Source organism: Pipistrellus kuhlii, unplaced genomic scaffold (assembly GCF_014108245.1).
Source record: "Pipistrellus kuhlii isolate mPipKuh1 unplaced genomic scaffold, mPipKuh1.p scaffold_m20_p_9, whole genome shotgun sequence".
Classification (NCBI taxonomy): Eukaryota; Metazoa; Chordata; class Mammalia; order Chiroptera; family Vespertilionidae; genus Pipistrellus; species Pipistrellus kuhlii.
In genome coordinates, this window is record NW_023425595.1 from 2,823,506 (window position 1) to 2,849,775 (window position 26,270).

Below are 26,270 nucleotides of genomic sequence, written 5' to 3' on the forward strand. Positions count from 1 at the left end.
CCCCACCCTGCTAGTTTCTTTGGCTTCAGCCATGACTTATCAACCACCACCCAGCCTGCCTGGGTTCCTCCTCCAGCCCCTTGATGTGGTTCTGCCTTAGCCACTCAGCCGATCCCCAACATGACTCCAGCCTAGTTCTTGCTTGTCCTGAACACATGGTAGCCACTCTGAATACCTGTGGACCCAACCAACCCTTCAGCCCTTTTCTTAAAGACTCACCTAATGGCTGAAACCGGTTTGGCTCAGTGGATAGGGCAACAGCCTGTGGACTGAAAGGTCCCAGGTTTGATTCCGGTCAAGGGCATGTACCTTGGTTGTGGGCACATCGCCAGTAGGAGATGTGCAAGAGGTAGCTGATCGATGATTCTCTCTCATTGATGTTTCTAACTCTCTATCTCTCTCTCTTCCTCTCTGTAAAAAATCAATAAAATATATTAAAACAAAACAAAAAAACAACAACTCACCTATCGGCCCAGAGCACGGCCTTCACCACTAGAATTCAAGAGCCCGGCGCTAACCCCACCTGTCTTGTTAGCCTCCCCTTCCTCGGAAATACTGAGAGGCGTGGCCACCACACAGAGGCAAAGGGCATTTCCCATTGGTGCAAACTGGTTTCCGTTTTTCATTGACCCATTTTACAGTGTGTTAACAGGAGGCAATGGTTATGGCATTGGCAGTACCCACAGCATGTCTTCCTAAGATGTGATTTTATTTTCGGTTAATCTTTAGCTGAGGATATTTTTCCTTTGATTTTTAGGGAGGGTGGTAGAAAGAGGGAAAGACAGAGAGAAATATTGATGTGAGAGAAACACATTGATTGGTTGCCTCCTCCATGCACCCCGACCAGGGCCTGGCCCAGAAAGGAGGAGCCTGCAACCCAGGTACGTGCCCTTGACCAGAATTGAACCAGACCCTTTGGTCCATAGGCAGACGCTCTATCCACTGAGCGAAACAGGCTAGGCCCTAAGATATGATCTTGACAGTTCTTATTTGCTATGTCCCTGGAGCTGCTCTGGTCTTTGCATTTTCCCAGCCTCGCGCTCCTGCCTTCCTGTCTGTTCTGTGAATTTCCCTAAACCCTTCCAATAAACTTATTTTTTTACTTCAGTTAATCCAGGGTTGGTTTGTGTTGTTTGTGCTTTGAAGCATACAACATAGGTGGGTGAGTTAACCTTCCTCAGAAGTGTTCTGAATGGGATACAGAAACTCTCAGTGGCTCACTTTAGTCACTGGTTGTAGAAAAAAAAAGGGGTATGGGGGAGGCTGCAGAGGAACTTATATAATCTATATGCTCCAAGGAAGTAAGAGGCATTGTAAGTATGGATGACTGTTTATCCTCAGATCTGCGTGACTACATAAATAATATTGCATGAATGAATGAATGAATGAATGAATGAATGAATGAAATCTTCAAAGAAAAGTTGGCTCGCCTTGGAGTTTCCTTCCCAGGTGGAGAACATAAGTTGCAAATAACTGTACCTACTTATCTGTGTATCATTATGATACGATTTAACTCACAGTCTTAACAGCAAAAATACTTTTTATCCGATAAATGTCTTGAGATGGGAAGAGAACTTGACCCTGGAAGTCCTGATTCCTTAAGCTCTGCTTCCTTGATAGGTTCTGGAAGGGAAGAATCTGAAGAGGGATTGATTTGCCTGTGGCCTCGTGAATCATTTTAATTGTCTAGCACTGGGCTTACATCATCTTTGTGGCTCAACCCTGAAAGAGGTTTCTGTACTATTAAGAAGCTCCCAAGTTAAAAACTAATTCCCAAATAGGATTGCACATTTTGGAAGGCATTGGAGGATCTGCAGTGCACCGTCAGGAAGCCCCGTGCCAAGCAAATGCTTCTTTGAGACCTGGGTAAGCTGACTTCCCCAGGCCCTGTCCCAACAATAGTCCCACCAGCATTGCTTCAAGTGGAACATCATTTTATCCACAAGAGACTGTTTCACACATCCTCTGAGGGTTTTTTTGTTTGTTTGTTTGTTTTGTTTTTTGTTGTTGTTTGGTCTGTTTTATGCCAGTGGTCTTGCAATGGGCAGGCATGGGTATCCCTTCTAAACCCTAGAGATAGCATTTTCTCTAAAGTCTACGTCAGGACATGAAGAAGTTCCAGATGACAAGAAGACATTCCCTCTTTCGGAAAATAGACTACATAATTTCTCAGTGAATTTCTCTGTGCAGGCTGACACAGAGCGACTCATCGGCTTTGTGGCGTTTTAAAGGCACAGGCTGCTGTTCCTGCTTCCCGAATCAAAAAGCCATGCGCATCCTGGCAGAGGGGACCCTGAGGGCGTGCGGGGGGTCGATGCTGGAAATCCACAGGGAACAAGCCTGGTCTTGACCAGAGAGGTAGGAGTGTGGGGGAGTATTCCAAATGAATTCTGAGTCACTGGGAAACTGATTTTTCCAGCTGAGGAAGGACCTAAAGACTAGATCCAGAGGGGGTGGGGAGACGCGGGAACTTATATCACGTATGCATAGCCCGTGGACACAGACAATAGTCTGGTGAAGGCCTGGGGCGGGGGGGGGGGGGGGGGGGGGGGCGCGGATGGAGGGCTGGGGGGGGTGTCAATGGGGAAAAAGAGGACATCTGTAATACTTTCAACAATAAAGATAATTTTTAAAAAAAAGAAAGAAAAAGAAAAAAGAATAGATCCAGAGAAAAGAGTGTTGGGAGGTAGAACACCCAGTGCAGGCTGCTCAAATTAAGACGTGGGAGTAGTTCAGAGAGCAATCTGATTGGTTTTGATGAGCAGCATCTTTCTTGTTTGTAATGCTTCACCTTCACTTTTTAGTCTTCAATGTGCTGTCTTGCATGGATCTGATAAAGGGATAAAAGCACTTCTACTTAACATAGAGATGAGAGACCTTTACTATTCAACTGCCCACAGGTAGATCTCACACTGCTTCTCTTGGGCTGGGAGGACAGGAGGAAAACTCACTTAGCTACTGAACTCAGAGAAAAGCGTGGTCCTCTGTATGGTTCAGTGTTAGGTTTCCCCCTTCCTGCCCACGTGGTGAAGCTGAGATGGCACTGACTGCTGCGGTCTGTTTTCCTTTTACAGAGCCATTTTTTTCTCTAAGGATCTTGAGTCTTATTTTCATAGTGAACGAGTGTTGTCTCTACCTCCCAACACTCTTTTCTCGGGATCTATTCTTTTTCTTTTTTAAAAAAATGTATCTTTATTGTTGAAAGTATTACAGATGTCTTTTCTCCCCCCCACCTCCCCCGCCCCTCCCCAGAAGCCTGAGATACAGGAAAGAATGGATCCTGAAGGGCCTCAGTTCCTAAAACATTGCTATCATCAGGATGTTTGCAGATCAGGCATCAGAGGAGTGACAGAGATGTTAGGAAGATGAGGAGGGAACCTCCTAGGAAGAGCCTGTTTTCATACGCAGTGGCCCAGACCAACCAAGATCTGGGTAGAGACAAGGGTAAAATAAGACTGTGTTTTGGAAACTGTGGTAAGAAGGAGGCAATGAGTCAGTGCTTACTCTCCCCAGAAAAATACATTGCTCACCGGAGAGGCCGCGGGGCAAAGCCCGTACATGTATCTGGAGGAGGGGTGGGAAGGGCAGATGGGCACATGGGAATCTGGAGGGAATGGAGTTGGGGTGGGGTGGCGAGGGGAGAGAGAATGTGAATGAACAAAAGATGGGAAAACACATTGGGGAAATGGTACTGAGAGTGGGTCTCTGGGGTGGAAGGAGCTGTCAAAACAGAAGCAGAACTCCTGCGCGGAGCTGATAGTGAAGGGAGATTTGCAGATTGGGTGGGAAACCCACAGACTTTTTTTTTTTTTTTTTTTTTTTTAAATGGTGTGCGTGCTTCTAATTTTAATTCAATATGTGTGAAACAAATGTGGTTGAGAGCAGTGTAGTCTTGGTGACTTAGGGCTATAATTAATGTCCAAGTTTAGGGTTTGACCACACACAGCATACCTGGAAACAGGCCTTTGTTTATCAGTTGCTGAAATAGAAGCTGAGTCACAGAAGTGACACAAGCAGAGCGGGTGCCTGTCTCAGACCTCCTGGGGGGTTAATGAACTTTGCCTTTTCTTGCTTGGCCTGGAGATCTCCTCTCTGATGATATCTATCCACTTTGCTCAAGGATGATCCCCTTAAGGGATGGTCCTAGATACCAGTGACTATACGTGTATGTCTGACTGGCTTTCAGAGTTGAGCTGTATATAGGGCATTTCATCAATTATTGTAGATTGTCAATAATTCCACTCACTGTTCTAAACTGGTGATTGAAGAGAGTTCAAGATCAAACTCCCCGATTTGCTTAAATTGCATTTCATCTGTACTTGAAGGGAACATGGAGGAAAACTCCACCTGCTTTGGAAAAAGACACGTGAATTTTTTCCCACCTTGTGGTAAATAGCTGCCATCATTATCCACTCTGCTCCCAGGCCCGAACCCTGGTCAGAGTAGGAAATAGGCTGAGTAAGAAGTACTACTGTCTCAGTGACTCAAGGGCCATTAAAAACAGTGGGATGGACTTAGATATATAAGTAATGGTAGGTCATCCCCCTATTCTCCATAGTCTTTCTATCACAGATAGGAAAGACCGTGAGGGGAATTCAAGATGACCCCTTGGGGGCAAGAAGAAAACAATACAGCCTCTATTATATTGATTTCTTATCCTTTTAAATGTTCTATTTTTGTGTATATATGTGTTTTATTCATCTATTTATCATCTATCATAGGTTATCTATCTATCTATCTATCTATCTATCTATCTATCTATCTATCTATCCATTCTTCTATCAAGAGGCCCATTGAACACCATTTTTGGAATTACAAATTCCTGAGAGATTTTATTTCAGTAGTTTTCAGGGGAGTCCTAGGAAACCATCCTTAAGTGACTTGTTTATTTTCAGTAAGGAAGCCTTTCTTAAATAAACCTGACACAAAATTCTAACATGTAAAACAGGTAAGATGGACTGCTCTAGTCTTGGCTGGTGTTTCTCAGTGGTTAGAGCATCAACTCTTGCACTGAAGGGTCATGTGTTTGATTCCAGTCAAGGGCATGTACCTGAATTGCAGGTTCAATCCCTGGCCCTGGTTGGGGTGTGTGCAGGAGGCAACCAATCGATGTGTCTCTCTCACATTGATTTTTTAAAATATATATATTATATTGATTTTTTTTCAGAGAGGAAGGGAGAGAGATAGAGTTAGAAACATCAATGAGAGAGAAACATCAATCAGCTGCCTCCTGCACAGCTCCTACAGGAATGTGCCTGCAACCAAGCAAGGTACATGCCCTTGACTGGAATTGAAGCTGGGTTCTTTCAGTTCACAGGCCAATGCTCTATCCACTGAGCCAAACCGGTTAGGGCTCACATTGACGTTTTTCTCTCTCCCTCCCTCCCTTCCAGCCTCTCTAAAAATCAATGGGAAAAATGTCCTCAGATGAGGATAAGCAAACAACAACAACAAAAAGATGACTGCTCTTTTGAAGGAGGACAGGAGACAGGGTAGGGGATGGCCCAGCCCCCAGGCTTTCCCTTTCATTTGCTCTGCTCTCTGCTCTCCAGGCCTGTGTCAACTTCCATTTGGAAACCACTGTGGTAGCTTATGAAACATGCATCTTTGAAGATGACCTGGCTCATGTCTGAAACCAGACTAACAGGACATGGTCCCGCTCTCAGGTTTGATCTTATATTTCCCACTAAGTGGTCCATCCCAGTCTCTTCTTCATGCCACGTGCTAAACACCCACTCGCAGCCCAGGCCAACAGAAGCTGGCTTTCCCAGGCCATTTTCCACCTCCCCACGGCTGCTTCATTTTTCTCAGCAGTAACTTCCCAATAGTTATCAGTTAATACTTTCTCCCTGAGTATTCTTGTTCATTGCAGAGTATGACCAAACCTCTGCAGCAAGCTTCTCTGAACTTATTGCAGATGTGCAATTAGAGATTTTTCTTAAACTAAATGCAATCTCACATTCTAGGCACACCTCACGCTTTAGCTAATGCAGTTATGATCATAATTTTATTTCTGATTTTGCTGGTTTAGAGATGGCCCATTTCCCAAGGGCACTTCACATGGTACTTTATAGAGTTACATTATCTTCATGAGCCACTTTGAGGGGCAAATATCCTCTTAGAATTATGGGGGGATATGGGAATGGCCAATAGAGACACATCCCTCCAACTGGCCTTCAAAAAGGACTCTGCCCAGCTACTTGGAGGGTAGCTAGCTGACAGCTGACACTCTCCCCAGTAGCAAACCTTTATATATATATATATATATATATATATATATATATATATATATATATATATATATATATATATATATAATTGATTTTTTTTTACAGAGAAGAAGAGAGAGGGATAGGAATTAGAAACATTGATCAGCTGCCTCCTGCACATCTCCCACTGGGGATGTGCCTGAAACTTAGGCACATGCCCTTGACTGGAATAGAACCTGGGACCTTTCAGTCCACAGGCCGACACACTATCTTAAATTAGTTAGCTAATTTAACCCAAACCAATTTTGGCCCCAGTAGCAACTCTTGAACCAGACTACTGCAGAGGAATCTCTCATTAGAAAGTAAATATCTTGGTCCACAGGTGACACATAGACCACGGTCACATGACCTTGTCTAACCCGAGAGGAGAACAGGATAAATGCAAGCACTAAACATGTCTATCACAGCAGCCTCCGAGTGTGCCAGAAAATTCCATTGATTATTGTCAGGGTAAATTTCAAAAGCTCTCTTACTGTATTAATTAATACCCATTATCACCCAATAGAATACAAATCATGAATTAGTTTGTCAGTTTTCGTTTTGTTGCTAATACTTTGAAGGAATGAAAAGCCATGGGGAAAGCACACTTGAAGATCCCTTCTTAATAAAAAGTGGCCCAGGGACTTGGCCAGACAGGGCAGAGCTGTGTGGGAGATGCTTGGGTGGCCCCTCTCTGGAGATGGATGGTGGGTGAGGGCAGTGAGGGTCTGAAGGAGAAGACCTTCTCAGGGAAGAAGGGCATCGAGAGATGGTAGAGGCCACCCATGGCCAACTTCCTTGAATTCCCCGTTTTGTCCCCAGCTGCTCACGTGAGCAAAGCATCTTTCAAATGTCTGTGAGTGTCATTTGAATGATACCACATCTTATCAAACCTTTGATCTGATGTTTGTCTCTGATCTGCCCTCCTTTTTCGCTGCCTTCCCACCCCCACCACACTGCTTTGAAAATGTTAAGTTGCTTGCGTAGACAATTGGGTTTCCTGTCACACTTTGGTGTCTGCCATGCTATGGAGACCGACAGGACAGAGATACACACTGTAGAAGGAAGTCACACTTGGTTTCGGTGCAAATTGACTTGTTAGATCCTTGACATTTTCCGGCCGCCTGGCACATGTGTGCAGGCCGAGGCTGGGAGCTTTGTTAGTATTTTCGAGTTGAGTGTTTACCCAAGCCCTGTAAGCCATCTGGGTTTGTGGGATGGACTTAGACCCCTTCTCCTTTGAGTTTTTCCACCTTTTCTTTCTAAGCTGAAAATATTCGTGAAGAGCCACTTCTGCCCCTCGTGGATCTGGGATGTTTACTCTTGGACTGAGAAGTGTTACTAAGGGGGGTCGGATTAGAACAGAACGAAGTCGAAGGGTTTGACCAACTTACACTATTAGAATTTTTCTTCAAAAATGGGCTAACAGACATGTGGCTTTCTGGTCCACTGCATGACTCCAGAGTCAGACTACTTGGGTTTACACGCTGACTCAACCACTTACTGGTGATGTGGCTGTAGGCAGATTATTTAACCTTTCAGAATCCAATTTTCTTTAATTTTAAAACAAGGACAATTTTATCTACTCAATATTTGTGTGTGTGTGTGTGTGTGTGTGTTAATCCTCACCCAAGAATATTTTTTCATTGATTTTTAGAGAGAGTGGAAGGGATGGGGAGAGTCACAGAGAGAAACATTGACATGAGAGAGACACATTGATTGGTTGCTTACGGCACTAGGCTGTTCCAGGGCCAGGGTTTGAACCTGCAATGAGGTACATGTCCTTGACCAGAATCGAACCTGGGACCCTTCCGTCCACGGACCAGCACTCTATCCATCGAGACAAACCAGCTAGGGCTCATCTATTCAATATTGAAGCCCATAAAGAGAACTTAATAAAATATGAACTATTCTTGTTTTGTTGTGCTCTAAACAGATTTGGGGAGAGATATCTGCTAATTTGATGTAGATGACTAGCTTTGTTATTGTCAGTAATAATATTATATGATCAAGTGTAAGGAACCGGCATGTACTTCAGTTTCCATATCCATAAAATGGGACTGATGCTACTGACCCTTCTTTCCTTACTGGATTATGAGATGCATCAAATGAAGTAAGAGATGCCTTGAGCAATAAATATGTACTTTGGAGATGGGAGATATTGTCCATGCTGTGTGAAATCATAGCTGTAGAGGTAGAAGAATGAATGTCATTGTTCATCCTCCTGTGACATTTGCTCCTGCCTCTGTGTACGACTGTGAATGAGGAGCCAGACTTTCTTGGGGTGGGGAAGACGGGGGCAGCTCTTCCTGCACTGCCTTGGACAGAGCATTGCTTTTGACTACCAACACTTCTATTTTGGAGTCAGATGTGCTTCCGTTAGGAGCTGTCTGTCTTTAAGAGGTGGATGTCAGAGCTTGTTTTCCAGCTCAAGAACCATGGGATGAGCAAAGCCAGCAGCAATGCAAATACACCAGACGTGGACAGAGGGCAGTGGGCAGACCCTCAGCCCTCTCCTGTCTGAAAGGTCCCTATCAGGCTGAGGTTGCTTAGCTGCCCCTGGGTAGCAAACAGTAAATAGGCATGCATTCGTGGAAAAAGGAAGGAAGAAAAAAAAAAATCCCCAGTGCTTTCATAAAATGCAGCATCTCACAGTTCCTGTTTAAGAGGGAAAATTCATTTTCTCCTATGTTAACAATATTTGGGTCAGGGTGAGCATGAAGGGGGAAGAGGAGAGGAGAAATTGCCCTTCTGTCCAGAGCTAGGCAGATATTGTGTGTGTGTGTGTGTGTGTGTGTGTGTGTGTGTGTATATATATATATATATATATATATATATATATATATATATATTTTTGGTTCTCATTTTAGAGGGAGTTCTTTGGTTCCAAGTAAATAAATAAATAAACAAATAAATCCCACATTAGCTAATTTAAGCAAAAAACAAACAACAACAAAACTACACACACCTCAGATCCCCACACATATGCATATTAGAAGGCCACGGAGTAGCTCACAGAATCAAATAAAAAACTAAAGACCCTGGCTTTGTACAGGACAGGAAACTGGGGACCTTGGAAGGGACTCTAAAGGTCTCCCCATCAGCCAGGAGTCCCTGTGTCGCCTCACTCAGGACTGCTCTTCCCTGGAGAGAGTTCATTGACCTTGCTTGGTGATGGGCCAATTTCTCAACCAACAGAAGATGAGGCACCCCCGTCCTGGCTCTGTTAGGAGGGAGATGTCATCCAGAGTCCCTGCTCATCAACATCCACTTCTTGGTTATAATTGGTACCCAAGACAGCCTGGGTTGTCATTTGCCCAAAGGGTGTTGACGTGTTTCTGCTTTATAGCATTCTTGATGAAATTAAACCATGGAAAAAGTGGGCTACCGTCTTCCCATCTGAGACAAGATCTCTACCTTGTCTTTCTGGCCCCTTGAAAAGGTTCTCAGACCTTCCTGAGGAGGGTGGTGGCTTCTCCTCACTCTCTCTGTAACAGCTCCATGTTCTGGATTCTGGAATGTGGGGCCCCAAGGCCCCCGGTTCCCCACCCTCACTCTTGCTTAGACAGCAAACTAAAAATAAATGTCCCCAGGACCGTTCGTGCTGGTGACAACGGTTGGACTGCCACCTCACCGCAAAGGCGCTTGCCATGTGGGTTTTGGAAAAGGGAAATGCTTAAGTGCTAGTTTATCAGCCAAAAGGAGCTGCGACAGAAAACACAAAACACCCGTCCCACCCACAGGCTCTGGTCCGAGTATCAGCTTACAGGAGAAAGCATAGCCCGTGGTAAATTAGAGACAGAGGTGTCGCTTTATTTACTCATGTGCGGGGGAAGGGGCAAAAAGTGGGACCTCAGCAGCTGCCTCCTGGACAGTTCTGGGAAAACACTGAAAGAGAACAAAAGTGTTGTTTTTAAGTGTTAGGACGTGTGTGTGTGTGTGCATGTGCGCTAGAGGCCTGGTGCATAAAAATTCATGCACTGGAGGGGGGGGGGGCGTCACTCAGCCCAGCCTGCCCCTCTCACAATCCAGAAGCCCTCAGAGGCGGGCAGCAACTCCGTGATCAGGGAAGGTGATGCCCCATCATACCTCCGCTGCTGCCACTGCCGGCAGCTCAAGCCTTGACTGGCCCTGCGTGGCTGGGAAGCTGAAGGGATTGGGGGACTCTAGAGGCAGGTGTACTTCTTCATCTTGTGGCTGTGTGTGCCACTGTCTTTGAGGGGAGGGCAGTCAATTAGCATAATCCCTCCTTATTAGCTGTGGACTCCACCATCTTTGCAAAGGTGTGAGGGCCAATAAGTATATTAGATAAGAAATATATATATATATTTCAGAGAGGAAGGGAGAAGGAGAAAGAGAAAGAGAAACATTAATGATGAGAAAATCATTGGTTGGCTGCCTTCTGCATGATCCCCTCTGGGGACTGAGTCTGCAACCTGAGCATATGGTTGGGAATCAAACGGTGACCTCCTGGTTCATAGGTTGATGCTCAAACAGAGCATGCCAGCCGAGCAAGTGTTAGGACATTTGAAAAATACAGAGGAACAAAGAAGAAAAGCCTATGGGGATGTCCAGTATGAATATTAGGAAGAAGAGCATGCTGGCCCTGGTTCATTTCCAAGCCTCCTCTCCCTGTCTCACTTGGGAAAGCTGTGTGAAATGAAGTGAAAGTTTAATCACTGTCACCAGTACAATGTCAGGTTTTAATGCATCCCAGTCACAGGCCTCCTTCATTCACTTTGTAATATTATGTAAGGCTTGCCCCATGTTTTAAGATTGCTTTGCCAGTATTATTTTAATGGCTTTTGGATATTCCATCAAATTTTCCATAGGTCACTGAAGCGGCCCACACACAGCAGACCAGGAATATTGAGAACAAGGCTGTGATGGGTATCTTTGTGCACAAATCAGGGCACCATCTGTGGAAGAAGGGTCCAGCCTCGCAGCTTGTTGGGTGTGAGGTCTCCACACCATCACCTTTATCTCTGTTATAAAGCAACTCTTACTAAATGGACAGGTCCATGTATCTGGTGCATAGGTTCTTCTAATCTAACTTTTTTTTCCCACCCTTTTTCCTCTTTGCATATTTCTGGAAGTCATTTTCTAGACTGTTAGCAAGGATACTCAAATATGAAAAAGAGGACATAACTTTGTTGTAGGTACTTGTAGCTAAGTCATAGAAAAAACTTGATGGAAACTGTTAAGAGCCAAGGTGAAACTTATTCAGGAAAATAAATCAGTCAGGTCTGGACACTGCTTTAAACAACATATTTAGTGTTTTTATATTTTTTTGAACTATGTACATTGTGACAGTAAAAGATGCTTCCATTAGGCATGTAGTCATTGTGTGTGACAATAATAGCAATAACTTTTTTTTTAAGGCAAGAAAGGATGTACAAGCCCATATTGTTTTCCTTCTAAATTTATCTTACCTTCCCATCATAGAAGCTCCTGGGAGTCCAGATGTTAATATTATTTCTCTTTCCACTTATCTCATCACCTAGATATGCACTGTGGAGTCTCTACTAGAACAATGGTCAAAGCAATAGCAAGAACTAACATCAGTGCAGTGCTTGCTGCATGCCAGGAGCTGTACTCAGACTTTGAGTGGATGGATTGGTACACTTAATCTTGAAAGAGGGAAGATGTCTAGTTGAGAATCAGTTGATCTTTTTGAGTAGTTGACAGCCACGGACTTTGGGAAGGGTCCTGAGTGGGGTTGAGCATGACCTATTCCACCATGGCCAGGGATCAGCGAGACAGCAGGAAAATGGCAAAAAAAAAAAAAAAAAAAAAAAAAAAAAAAAAACTAACTGGGATATTATTTATGAGAGGAGCAAGGTCAAATTCAGACCTTCTGAAGGTCATACACAGCTTCTATTTGGAGACAGATTGCAGGGTGAAGTGGGTGTACCCGGGAAGGCACCGTTGATGTAATCGGGGCAATGTGTGTATGTGTGTGTGTGTGTGTGTGTGTGTGTGTGTGTGTGGGGTCGGGGGGGTAGGGGGGAAAGGGGATGGCCTGGACTCAGGAGTTGCTGGTGGATATGGATAGAAGTACATGGACACAGGATGCATGTAGAGAGAGAATTGGCAGAACTTGCTGGTAACTTATATAAAGAAGGTAGGATGAGGGATAAACAAAGGCCAAGTGCTGGGTTTTTCATTTGAGTGCCTAGGCTGATGGAGCGCCATACTCTACGATGTGAAAATCTGGGGGAGGAACTGCGTCATGGGGAGGGAAATGGAAGGTTCTATTCTTACCTTGTCATTTGCCAAAGTTGACATGGTGACCAAAAATAAAGGACACAAAACTAGAAGCTTTCACTCTTTCATCATTTTTGTGTAGCCAAAAGAGACCAGACAGACCTGGGGCTGGGCTCAGACAAAGGGAGATGGCTGTGTGCAAGTTGCGGGACTTATCCCGCTTCATGTCTCAGCATCCTCATCTCTAAAATAAATATCACATGCTTGCCTTCCTCTTGTTGATTTAGGTAAGGTATTGCAGCTCCCAGCCCAGTCTCTGGCAGGTAGTAATTCCATGTCTTAAAGGTTAATTGAAGCTCTTTGAAATAACCTGCACAAGATGAAGCTGTTTTATGCAATATACTCTTCCTGTGCAGGTCCTGTATGTTTCTTAGCCTGGGTGACAGGGCATGACATAGATAAAGAACATGTGGAAGGCCCATATCCCTGTTACCAGCTATCTGAAGTCCACATTTAAATGTTTCATTTCTTTTATTTTTTTCTGAAATAGAAATGGTCTTGAAAAAAGAAGGAATTGTTTAAAGTATAATTGTCAATAATAGAAAGTCAGCATAATGTTCTGATTTGGAGCATGGAGCCTGGCTGCCCAGATCTGAATTTCTGCTCTGTCACATATGAGCTGTGGTGACTTTGGGCAAGTTACCCGACTCCTCTGTATCAAAGTTCTCTCCTCTGTGAAATTAGGACATTAGTGATTCCTACCTCACAGGGTTGTTAGGAGATTTAGTGAAGCTAATACACATAAAACCATAAAATAATGCCCAGGGAAGAGTAACCACACTTGGTGGTTGGCTTTTATAATATGAATAAAGTGTTAGAAACAGATGATCCTGAGAAGATGAGGGAAAGGTGAAACTGGGGCAGGGAAGCGGGGGAGTGGGTGGGGATGGGGGTGGGGGCAGAGATAAGAGGCACTGGACTCTGGAGGAGGATCAGACACTATGCGTGATCACAAGAAAAGCTGAACACAGACATTTATACTTCTTGGTTTTGTCTTGTCAAGCCTCCCAAAAAGAAAATTCCCAAACATTAGAGCTACATTTTCCCCTTTTAGCAGCAGCCTTTAATCCAGATTGGGCTCAAGCAAGGTAATATGCATCAAAGCATGCATTTCTGCAGAAGTTCCCTCCCTGGAGTTTATAAGAACATGTTAAAATGTCCCCTATACCCACCTGCCTAATTTGGCTGGAGTGTGTGACTTCCTGTGGCTTATCAAGGTCTCAACTGAAATCCGGCCACAGACTACTCTTCCAAAGCCTCCAGGGATGATCATCATTTCTGACATTTAAAATGGACTGGGGTTGCCAGGAAACTTGTGAGTTTCCTCTCTTGTCATCCTTTCTTAAAGGAAATTGCTTGGTGGACTGTTATATCTGGACTAGTAGCCCTGTACACGAATCCATGCACTAGTAGTTTCTTTGGGGCCTGGCAGCTCTGCACCTGCTGTGGACACAAAGCAATCATTCCGTCAGGCCACTCATGCTGCCCACCCTCAGCAGCTGCTCCACTTCCACCCCCCTGGGACTGGGGGATTGTAGTGGGGCTGAGAGGACTGGGTGCCACCATTTTGTGGTTATGGGTGATGGCTAATTTGCATATTATCTTTTTATTACATAGGATGGTAGTTGGCTTTTATAATTAACTAGAGGCCCCTTGCAGGAAGATTCCTCGCCTGCTTCCCTCCCTTCTCCGCAGCCCCACTGGCTTCTCTCCCTTCTCCCCGCCCCACCTGCTTCCCTTCCTTCTCTGCTGACCACTTGCTTGCTTCTCCGCAGCTTCACTCCCTTCTGCAGCACTTGGCTTCTTTCTACGCTATCTTCAGTCTTTGCTCTGGCCTGGATATACATATTAACTGCCATCATGGTTGGGTTAATTTGCATACTTTCACTGATTGGCTGGTAGGTGTGGCTTGTGGGTGTAGTGAAGGTAGTCAATTTGCATGTTTATCTTTTATTAGAGAGGATTTTCATCTGAGCCAAATTAGAGATAGAGCAACAATCCTAAAAAAAAAAAAAAAAAAAAAAAAATGGGGCAGGAGGGAAGCAGTTTGGTTGGGAGAAAGAAATCAGGAGTCCTATCTGGTCATGTTTATGTTTATTTGTGTAATAGACACCTGCATCGGGCCACACATATTGTACCATCTCTTTCTTTCTTGGCCAGTGCTCCATTAGCTCTGAGTTGGTCTTCTACTTTCAGATGTAAATGAAACACCACATGGCAAGGTGGCTTTCTGCAGGTCAACAAGGGATCGGCTTTTGCATGACGTAACATAGAGGTAGAAACCTGAGGGTGAACCTTACATGAGGGGAAATGAGAGTTCAGTGGGAGCTAGAAAATAAAGTCATTTCTTCCCTCTCCTATGGACAACTTTAAGGTATAATATCTTCAAGCAACTCTTCCCGAGAAGCTCCACATGCTGAGTGACCTTCTAGGGCCTTCAGCAACTCTGTGTGGTGGAAGCTGGGATGGTGATGCAGCTCCTCGCATTATCTCACACCTCCTTTTCTGCTACAGCCAATACCTTCCTCACTTCCCAATTAAACTGTTAGTATCTTAATCCTTTCCTCAGGCTCTGCTTTATGGAGGATCCAATTAAGACAACATCCAAACAGAGAGGGTGTGTTCTAGTTAAAATCTAGAACTCTGAAGTTAGGGTTGGAACTTCTAACTTGGGAAACATCACATATGTGGTATTTAGGCTCATAAGACTAGTGCAGTCACTTAGAGAGTGTGGGTCAAGAAATATGGGTCAAGGAGCAAATGTGGGACACTCTAAAACCTCATGTGGAGGCAGAGGAGGGTGGATCCAGCTGAGGGGTATTGAGAAAGAACAGTCAATGAGGTAGAAGAAAATCTGAGGGGGTGTAATGATATAAGCAAAAGGCGTGGAAAGTGTTGCAAGAACAATAGGAGTAACCAAGTGGGTAGAAGCTAGCTGAGCGGTCCAGTAATATGGGAGAGAGTGAAGACCATTAGTAAGGACACAATACACTTCATTTATTAGGTCCAGCAACATAGAAGTTGCATGTGGCTTTGATGAGAGTAGTTTCGGTAAGGAAGTAGAGTTGGCATTGGTCAAGGAGAGAAAAGGAAGTGAGGAAGTGAAAATAGCTAGCATCATAGATAAGTCTTGGGAGAAATTTAAAGGGAAAAGGAGGAAATAAATGGGTAGCAGTAAGGACATCTGTTGGCTGGATGCTGTGACTGGAAAATGTGTGTGGGAGAAGTATACTGGCTGGGAGTCAGGAAACCTAAATTCTAATCCCCTTTCTTCCATTAACCAGCTGAGGAGGCCCTAAATAAATTAGTTCCTTCTTTGGGCATTAATTTCCTCATTTGTCAAATCAAACATCTCTCAGATCCCCTTTAGCTCAGAAAAGCTATGTTCCACGGAGATGCTGAAGCTGACAGAGGAGGAACAGTGAGTGGGGAAAATAGGGTCCTTGAAGAAATAATGTAAGTCCTTAAGGGGCAGTAAAAGAGGCCTTAGTTGCCAGGGTGGTAGGAAGGATTAAATAAGACAATGCATGTAAAGCACTTAGCACAGTGCCTGACAATAGTAAGAACACAATACACTTCATTTATTACTAGAAACAATAGAGGTAGTCCCAGCAGCAGAAACGCCCAGGGTATTGTGTGCACTGATTTACTGCACACCTAAGACAGTGCCTTTTGGAGAAAAAGAAGGAAGGAGAAGCCGTGGGGGTGAACCAGGCAGCACCTGCTGTGACAGTGAGGACCACACTAGAAGCGACTTGTGGAATGAAGCATGGCTATGGACCTTAGGACGCCAGCTCAGACTTGGTGGCTTGGATGATGTGAGGCTCCACCGAAATGGGAAGATGTTTTACATTTAAAGGTTCTCCATATTCCATGTAAAAGTAAGGTGGGGATGCAAAGAGCCTAGAATAGCCAAGGCCACCTCAAAGAAGAACAAAGTTGGAGGATTTAACCACATGTCAAGAATGGTTATAAAGTGGCTAATTAAAACAAATGTGGCATGGGCACAACAATAGACAAATAGTGGAACAGAGTAGAGAGTTTAGACCAAAGCATATGTAAGAAGTTGATTTATGGAAATGACGTCACATCAAATCAGTGGGGGAAGGACAATCTTGCAATTAATGATGCCAGTCAAATGGATATCCAAATGGAAAAATGTGATTAAAACTCAACCCCTGTCTCATACCACAAGAAAAAGAAATCAATACTATGTCATCTGTAGATTGTAGAGAAAAACTTCTACAAGAATAGCCTTTTGATTTTGGGGTAGGCAGATACTCTTAAATAAGACACAAAAAGCACTAGCCAGAATGTCTCTATATTGAATTTAAAAATATTCATTTATCAAAACTAATCCGTTTTTCAAAAGATATAGTTAAAAAAAAATCAAGGTACAGAATGAGAAAAGATATTCACAGCATGTGTAACTGATAAAGGGCTCACATTCAGAGTGCATAAAGAACTCTTTCAGCCTAGCCAATGTGGCTCATTTGGTTGGAGTGTTGTTTCATACACCAAAAGGTGGTGGGTTCAATTCCCACTCAGGGCACATACCTAGGTTGTGCACACAAAAAAAATGCACAAAAAATGTTTATAATAGCCTCTAGATAGAAACAACTCAAATATACATCAAGTGTGGAACAGATGAATACATGATGATATTCATAGAATGAAGTGCTGTACACATGAAAATAAATTAACCACTACTACACACGGCATTAATGAATCTCACAAATATAATGTGGAATGAAAGAAGCTAGTTACAAAGAGAATACATATTGTCTGATTCCATTTATACAAAGTTCAATCACAAGCAATTTTCATCTATGGTGCTACAAGTCAGGATAGTGGTCCCTTTAAAAAGCAAGAAGGAGGTAGCGGTGGGAAGGGCCATGAGGTGGGCCCCGAGTGCTGATACTCCTTTATTTCTTGACTTGAGTGGTGGGTACCGTATTTTTCGGACCATAAGACGCACTTTTTCCCCCCCAGAAGTGTGTGGGGGGGGAAAGTCCCTGCGTCTTATGGTCCAAATATAGCCTACACATATACTTTAAAAAAAAAGTTTTTTTACTTGCCCGGCTCTGTGTGGTCTCTGTGTGCTTGCCCGGCTCTAAAATGGTTCTAAATGCTGCTATTTACTAGTTTACAGGGTTGATTACATGTGTTTATGACTGTGATGTTGGGTTTTAATGCACATAAAATATTTTAGGACACTATTTGTTTCAGAATCTTTTTTTCTTCATTTCCCTTCTCTAAAAACTGGTGCGTCTTATGGTCCGGAGCGTCTTATGGTCCGAAAAATACGGTACTTTGGGTGAGTTTTCTTTGCAATATCCACTTAAGATTCATGCACTTTTTTGTAGGTATGCTCTACTGAGGAAAAAAGATTTACCTAAGTAAATGAGGGCTGATCTTCATTTTAATAAATGATAAAATGTTTCTCCCCACCTTGTTTCTGACATCCTCCCAAATTTGGGTTCCCCACACTATGTGAATTTGTTGTTCTTACTAAATGTGTCAGCCACAATGGAAAAAATTTAATGGCTTTTTACAGATTTTTTTTTTAAGTTGAACATCTTCCTTGTAAGGCCATTAAAAAACTCTATCCTCAAATAAAACCATCAAACTTCACCCCAATCCTTTTATGGTTAAGAAAACTGAAATGCTGAATCTGGGAACAACAGTCATCTTGGGATCAGAAAGTGAAAGTAGATCAGAAATTCATGCATTCATTCACCTGACAAATTTTGATTAAGCACTGACTATTATTATAGGCACTGCAAAGACAAAAGTGAGCAAAAGAAAAGGTCCTATTCCTATGGAACTTACATTCTGGTAGAAAATACACAAGTAAACAAGCAAATATGATGAAGAGAAATAAGGCAGGAATATGAGGTAGCAGGTGCCAAAAATAAGGCTTTGTTTGTGCAGAGAGTGGTCAAGGAAGGCCTCACCCAAAGGTGAGAGACCTGAAAAAAAGGGGTGGCCATGTGGGTTGTCTGGGAGAATAATACTCCCCACCGAGGGAGCCTGAGATGGGAACCATTTTTGTGTCTGGGGAACAGCCAGGAGGCCAGCATGGCAGGCGAAGGATGAACAAAGATGACAGCGGAGATCAGAGTCAGGGATTATTAGGGCCTTCTAGACCCATTGGAAGGGCTGTGGCTTTGTCTCTAAATAAGACAGAGGCTTTTGAGTGGAAAGAGGGACATGATCTGCTTTAACTTTTAAGACTCACTCAGGCTGCTGGGAGGGAATAGGAAGAAAAGGGGAATAGAAAGCAAAAGCAAAAACAAGGAGCCGGCTCAGGAAGTTGTTATTGGTGATACAGTTGGGAGACCAAGGTGCCTTGGAACAGTGGTGCAGATATCTTTTTCTGGTAGGGACAAACAAGGTTTACTGTTTGGATGTAAGTTGTAAGACAAAGAGAAGAGTCAAGATGTTTGGCCTGAGCAACTGGAAGAATGGAGTTCTTGTCAACTGGCATGTGGGTGGAACAGGTGTGGTAGGAGCTTTCAAAATACTGTTTGCACATGTTTAGTCCCAGCCTATTAGATATCCTAGTGGAGATTACTGTATAAGGAGGCATATGGAGGTAAGGAGGCTGGGGCTCAACAGAGAAGTTGGTACGGAAGATGTAAATTTGGGTGTTGGCTGAAGCTAAAAGACTGGATGAGATCACTTAGGAAAAGGATAGAGACAGAAATGAGAAGTCATCCAAGGGATGGCCCTCTGAGATCAGCCCTGCCTTAAATCCTGCTTCCGCTGCAGAATGGGATATCCTCATGCTGGAGGAATTGGCCCTGCGTCCCCTGTGCCAGATGGCTGATTTGTTGCAGGTGTGAGGATAAGTGGGACAACACCATGTCCTGGAAATTGGACCCCAGTGGAGACCAACCATGTGAGGAGAACAAGCAAACATCTTCAGTTAACATCCTCTCCTCTCCCTGTCCTCAGCTCAGCGGGGATTTGAACTAGCAACCTGAGAGTAAGTTTCTCCAGTCTAGAACTGGTTTGCCAAACACCCATGACCCTCTCCTTTGGTGTTCTTTTTGCCTGTCTGCTAGTCCAGCCCAGGCTATTCTGTTCTCCCAGAAGAGTTCTTTGTCCCGAGGCAGGCAGAGCACCATTTGACACTAAGTCACAGACTAAGGGCTGGAGAAAGGTGTCCTCTAAGGAAATGGTCCTACATGCCTTACCCATTGACTAAAAATCCTAAACGTTTCCAAAATTCTCTTTATAATGAATCATCAGCTGAGCAGGCGCCCTGCTAGGAAGCTTATAAAAACCCTACAGAATTTTAAGGTTTGTGCATAGAGAAGACATGGCCAATGGGACTGTGGACATTTGCAGTAAGAATCTCTTTCCACAGTTTTTCAATCTAAAACTGGATTATAAGGGAAATGAAGAAGCATGTTGAGGAAGAAGTTCTTGAAATGCCTCTCAGTTTTCTCCCTTCCTCACTTTACTGTTACCACTTAGGCTCCCTAGAACTTGTCCGGGGAGTAGCAGCCAAGGAAAGCACCCCTGGAGAAGAGTGATGTTGGAGAAATAATAGCAGAATAATAGCAGCAGAAATGTTTATTGACCTAAACGTTCCAGATATGCCATAATTTTCCTACCTTACAGCATTCTTTTGAATGATTCTAACTTGGTTTCCCTACCTACTCCCTCCCACTCTCAGCTTGACCCTTTTTCCCCGGCTCTCTTCTCCTTTGTGATAAAGGAGCAGTGGACAGACATAGCAATTCCATGGTCTTCAAAGTCTTTAGCTGGGGCCTGTCTGAAGACCTCCCCCTCTCCATGTTTCTCCCATTCACCAGAGACTCTTCTCTGCTTTCCTGCCCGAGAGGGAAAGTAATCCAAGGAGCCCACAACCTGAAACTGGGGGCTGTATTTATGCAACTGGTGACCACCTGCTTCAGGATGGGACCCCTTCTGAGTCAGTTTTAGGAACTCAGCACACAGCAATAAAAATTGGGGAGTTTACTGAAACCAGTTTGGCTCAGTGTCAGCCTGCAGACTGAAAGGTCCCAGGTTCGATTCAGGTCAAGGGCATGTACCTTGGTTGTGAGCACATTCCCATTAGGGAGTGTGCAGGAGGCAGCTGAACAATGTTTCTCTCTCACTGATGTTTCTAGCTCTCTATCCCTCTCCCTTCCTCTCTGTAAAAAAAAAAAAAAAAAAAAAAAATCAATAAAATTGGTGAGTTTGAGATCCTTGAAGATCCCTGAAGGGGTAGAAAGAGAGAACTCTCTTTTGTTTTCAGCCAGAGTCCTAGAACACAAATATGAATGACAATTCACTCCCTGTTTCTTGTAGCTGGCAAGAGAGCAGCTCTTTTGATGTAGCCAAACTCCCCGTGCAAACACTGATGGAGGTCAATGGAAAGATGCCTTTCTTGGCCACCTCTCCATGGTGTTCCCCACTGGGTAATAGATAAGCAGTAAAAACAGTCTTTGGGCTCAACAAAATTTGATGAAGATATTGATAGAACTAGGTGCCTTTTCTGATCTCAAAATCTCACTCATACTTTACCCATCCAAGCTTTTCATTCTCTAACTTACTTATTCAATAACTCAGTATCTTTTTTTGTGTATGTGACTACTATGACCCAAACATGTGCTATGTGCTTCCATAGAAGAAGAAGAAGAAGAAGGAAAAGAAGAAGAAGAAGAAGAAGAAGAAGAAGAAGAAGAAGAAGAAGAAGGAAAAGAAGAAGACAGATGAGACAGTAAAAGTGATGAGAAAGTGATGGGAGAGGCAAAGTAATAAACATATCAAATCATTACACATTTTAGTAAGTGCTATGAGATATCTGTGGGCTGTGAGCTCAGAGGGTGAGGTTTGATGAACTGCGTGCCAAACATAGAAATAAACGTAAGCTGAAATCATAATGACTTGCTTTTATATGTAACTAGGAAATGTTCTTTGGAGAGTCACAACAAGATTTAAAAATGGAATCTCTTGACCCTGAACTAGAACCTCAGTAATATCAGTGATCTCATGACAGTAGTTCATATCTTTTTTTTTTTTTTTTTTTTTTTTAACAGAGAGGAAGGGAGAGGGATAGAGAGCCAGAAATGTTGATGAGAGAGAAACATCGACCAGCTGCCTCCTGCACACCCCTCACTGGGGACGTGCCCACAACCAATGTACATGCCCTTGATCGGAATCGAACCTGGGACCTTTCAGTCCACAGGCCGATGCTCTATCCACTGAGCCAAACCGGTTTCGGCGGTTCACATCTTTAGAATGCCTTTAATGTAATGTGACTTTGCATCTATGAGAGGACCAACCCAATTGCCCCAGCAACACACACGATTGGTGGTCCACCTCACAGCTATTCTTTATTTGCTCACCCCTTTTCATGATCTTATGTAATATATAGGGAGGTCTTTGTGATAGAGAAAAATCCTGAGAGAATGGTCTAAAACTCATCATTGGGCACTTGTTTGGATGAATTATGCATCATGTCGTCTCCTCAAGAGAGATGATGTTATGGAGGTCTATAGGAAGCAAGGTGGGTTGACACTTTCTCTTCTTATGTGGTTGCTTTCCTGGACTTAGAGAATGGAGCCCTCTGACTTCTCAGTTACTCTACATAGAACCCAAAGCCACCATTCATCTATGGTAACCTGGACAGGGATCATTTTCTACTCTTTGATAACTTACAACTAAAATTCTGCCTGGTAGATGGGAGGTGCATAATCATATTTTACAGAGACCTTAGAGACTTTAGAACCCTGGGTGCCTTTCTTAGGTTTCCCCATAGTTGACCTCATGTGGTCAGAGTCCTAAAATGTTTCAAGGGGCTCTTCAAAGATGCCATCTCAACCCAACTTGATTTTAGATCAGTAGCAAGTGTATATATCCCTTCTAACAAAATTAAATGATAGTTGACTGGTTTGAAGGAGTTCAGATAATTCAAAAAGCATTCTTCCTAGTTAAATGTATGGAGTTTCAATTTAAGGGCATAATGGTTATTGGAAATTTGTTACAATAAAAAAATAAGAAATAGAAAACAATTTTTTTAATGAGGAAAGGAAGACTCCAAAATTAAAGAGTGAGATATGTCTATTTAAAATAGGATTTGACTTACGAAGCCTTCAATTGCACGCAACCTTTGAGAGAAATAGATATCCCACAAAGAAAAAGGATGTGTAGAACAAGGTGGTCAAACTGACCCAGAACATCAGTCAGAATCCAACAACATTGCTTGAAAAGAGTTATTTCAAAATTCTTATCTTTTCTAATTTAAAACTTTATTTTTGAAATTATTTTATTAGGTCCCAAAGTCCTTCCCTGGTGAATAAGTGGATTTATTTACACATGTATTTGGTTGCTTGTGAAATCTACTTTGCATTTGTATACCATAATAAGGTCTTCCTATGGTTATATTATTGCTTTTAATAGCATCGATACAATAAGTAATGTTGATTTTTCTTCACACTGAAGCACAACATGTGTAGTCCTGGAGTCATGCACTGGCTGCCTTTATCCAGTTCTGCCAGGGGATTTTAATCATCTAAGAGACATGATTTTTCTCTAATTCTGTAATTACTATAAGACAAGCAATGCCTTGCACTCGTGGGTAGTCTCTTTGTCTTATGCAACAGTAATAGGCAGATGAAGATTCCTCAGTAAAAAGTCCAAAGAGGAGACAGAACAAGTCCAAAGCATTACCAACTAGGTCTTAAACTAAGGTAATATTTATGGAAAGAAAGGGGTGGATACTGGTTTGTAGAAACAAAAGCAGAAAGAAGTTGAATTTCCTCCAAACATGCTGGGACCTTAGAGGCTGGTTGAGGGAAAGAAGAAAGCTGGGAACTGCTAGACCCAAGAATAGGACACTGAGTTTGGAAAATAGGGCTGGCCCTTGATGGGGCATGGAGCAACTGTCCACATCATGGCAAGTAGAAAAGATGTGGCTCCCATGAGCTAATAGGTCAACATCTATATCTAAGTGGAAACTTTTGGGCAGGAAGAAAAAGATCACAGACTTTTTTAAAAAACAGGGATTGGCAAATTAGGGGTCAGTGAAATTCAGCCATGAGCATTTTTGTATGGTAAATTGGGCTTTATTGGAACGTGTGTCTGTTCGTGCTACAATGGCAGGATTGAATAGTTGTGACGGAGACTGAAGGTTTACAAAGTCCAAATAGTTTTATCTGGCCCTTTACAGAACTGCTTGGCAATCCCTGTTCTATAAAATGGTGAGGCAGAGTCAGCTTTGTGGTTCTAGGTGATGTGTTTGGTTTGGACACACCCTAGGCATAGGCTAAGGCAACCTCTTAAAAAAGAAAAATGGTTAGAGTCTAGGCAGAATGTCAAAATCATTGCTGAATGATCTAGAGTTCAGGATCTCAGATTTAGGCAGAAAAAAGCTCAGTTCTATTGATAGGACAAACATGGTGGGGATTAAGGCAAGAATGAGTCTCAGTAGATTTGTGGGACCCAAGTTTATCTGAGTCATGGAAGACATCAAGTCTAGAACAGCAAGTACAATTTCAGTGACCTTCTGATGGGTTTGAAACAGTGATTAAGTTGAAGTGCTCAGTGCTCAGCTGAGCAGGGACGGCAGAAGCTGCCCCCAAAGGAAGGAATAGCAAGTCCAAATAACCTGGATCTTTCTGCTAGAAAGCAGGAGGCTGGTGCTATCCTCTCCATTTCCTCTTCAGTGTGATATCTTATTACCCTCATCAACCCAAAGTAACGAGATTGAAATGTCTCCAGGAAAGGACTGCCAGATTTAGCAAATAAAAATACAGAACATCGAGTTTAATTTCAGATCAACAAAGAAAAAATTTTGATATAAGGTATGTCTGAAATATTTCATTCTACCAAACATTGGTACTTGAAATTCAAATTTTCCTGGAGTCTTTTATTTTTTCTGGCCCAGTAAACTGTTTGCCTTTGTGATAAATTATGACTAAACTAAGCAATATTTTGACTCCTGGGATAGCAAGAAATTTCAAGTTCTTTTGTGTCTCCTTCAGTTTTATTTTGCTTCTCCCTCCCTCTACATACAGATTCTTTTCTCACCTTCTTTCATCTGTTCTCTACCACTTCCTTTCCAAGGGCCATCACATCCATCAACACTTCCAAGAATTATAAGATGGCTTCAGCTGCCATTGATTAAACCAGAAAAGAGCTGAAAACTGAGAATGAAGAAGTCAAGCTTCTTAAAGTGACTCACAGGAAGGAAACCTGGTGAACAGACAGTTGGATGATTGGCTTCTGACTCACAGGAAGTTTCTTGACTCGAGATTTCTGGCCATCTACCACCATTCGTTTGTTATCAAACCACTGAAATTTCTCCGGCAGCACGCAGAGGCTGTCTTGGTAAAAGTCTTGGGTTTAGATGAACTGTTGGGCGCTTGCTGGTTGCAAACACTGAATTAAAGTGGACAATTTGGAGATTTACAGAAGGCCTCACATAAAAAAGCATAAAGCTCTATGACGGTCATGCTCATGGTTTTAAAGCATTATGCCAGCCCTGCAAGAAAGGGTCAGGACAAATCAAATCTGGTGTGTCTTGCTCTGTGTTGTGGTCTCAGTGCATAGACCTCACTTGCAGAGAAGAAGATGTGGGCTAATGTTATGCTAATATTATGATGACTTTAAGGGCTTGGCTAATACATAACTTATGTAGAATCTATTAAACAGATATGATTGATGTCCCCTATCCATTTCTTCTTTAGCAACCTTCTCATCATTGTGGCAGTGTTGGAGGTGCCCTGGGTCTCCCTCCCAGAAAGGCCTGCTGTTGAACTGTAAGAAGTGCAGTCAGCCTGCAGCCTATGGCTGTTAGCGCCTTAGAACCTGCCTCCTCCTTCCTGGGGCAGCCCCCAGCCAATGGCTGAGCACAGAGCAGCTGGGAGGCCTGGACATTTCTCTTCAACACTAACTCCTCTAATGAGCAATCTTTGTTCTGGAATTCCCCATCGGGCTGACCAAAACTTCCTCTGATATGCGTTGTGGTCTGAGCCCCTGTCCAATTCTGCTTTCTTCCTCTTTTGTCTTCACCAATGTTGCTCCCTAATAAACCTTTTGCATTCTTAGTTCTGCCTCGGCGTCTGCTTCTCTGATGGCACACTTGGCACAACCATCATGGCCTCAGTGAAGTGGGAAGGACTAAAAAGTAGGAAACAAAAATATTTTCAGGGATACAGTCATACCAGCAAAGAAGGGGGGGAGGAGCACCATTCTTCCTGTTCAGGAGAGTACAGGGAGGAGAAGACGGGTTGAGACAGGGTAAGAACTTCACACATCAAGATCATACCTCTCCTCTTTCTTGGGGCCAAGCCTTGTTGGGGACGGAACTATAGAAGCAATCAGAAAGGTTTGGGGGAGACTAAGGAGTATTGGGACAAATGGCCTCCTTTCCCACACATAGCCTAGAGGAGGCTGACAACAACCCGAACCCCACTTTCACCTTGGCATCATGTCTAACAGGGCTTGAGTAGGACAGTGCAGCATTAGCAAATGAGGGATCTTGGTAGTTAGCGATGTGGCCTACCACTACACTCCCATGTGAAGGTCAGAGGGTTCAAGAGGGAATCAGTGGAAGCACAGAGGCCTGATGTTGGGAAGTGAAGGCCAGTGAGATCAAGGAGTTTGTTTTCCACAGACAATGGTGGTGTCAATGTCTGTGGCTATGGATGCCATTGCATGCCAGAGGAAAAACTAGATAAGGAGCACCTCAAAGGACACTAGCACAGGACCTAGACACACAGCAGGGAAGCCCAA

General features: G+C 43.3%; 1 long non-coding RNA gene across 1 annotated transcript; it reads left to right on the forward strand.

Annotated features, from left to right (window-relative positions):
* Nucleotides 1–892: 892 nt before the first annotated feature.
* On the forward strand, nucleotides 893–25,813 carry LOC118713646. Its single transcript, XR_006740869.1, has 3 exons — nucleotides 893–1,866; nucleotides 2,191–2,358; nucleotides 24,600–25,813. It is a non-coding gene; the product is annotated as an uncharacterized LOC118713646 (long non-coding RNA).
* The last annotated feature ends 457 nt before the right edge of the window (nucleotides 25,814–26,270 follow it).